This window comes from Nanorana parkeri, unplaced genomic scaffold (genome assembly GCF_000935625.1).
Source record: "Nanorana parkeri isolate BGI_ZX_2015 unplaced genomic scaffold, ASM93562v1 scaffold525, whole genome shotgun sequence".
NCBI lineage: Eukaryota > Metazoa > Chordata > Amphibia > Anura > Dicroglossidae > Nanorana > Nanorana parkeri.
This window is the reverse complement of record NW_017306793.1, coordinates 532,011-532,391: the sequence shown is the minus strand read 5'-3', so window position 1 is coordinate 532,391 and position 381 is coordinate 532,011.

The window sequence follows — 381 nt, the reverse complement described above, 5'->3', positions numbered from 1 at the left end:
AATATTTATTTATTAATTAATTTTTTTTATTAAATATTTTTTACTTTACTTTTAGGGGCTTTGGGGAAATATTAGGGGTCTGAACAGACCCCTGATATTTCCCTTCTAAAATAGAAAAAGAGATTGAGGACACGGAGTGCTCAATCTCTTTTTCTGCAGCCCCGGTTATCAATGAACAGTAATCCTCTGAGTATACCTGTTCATTGATAACATGAGGACATTGTGTGTTTACTATAACCACAATTATGAATGAACAGGAGGTGATGTAGATCACTTCCCATTCGTTCATAATTGAGGATATAGTAGACATTATTTCCAAACACTCAGTGATCGCTGAATGATTGGGCTTGCTCTCCTTCCTGACAGCTGTCACAGGAGGCT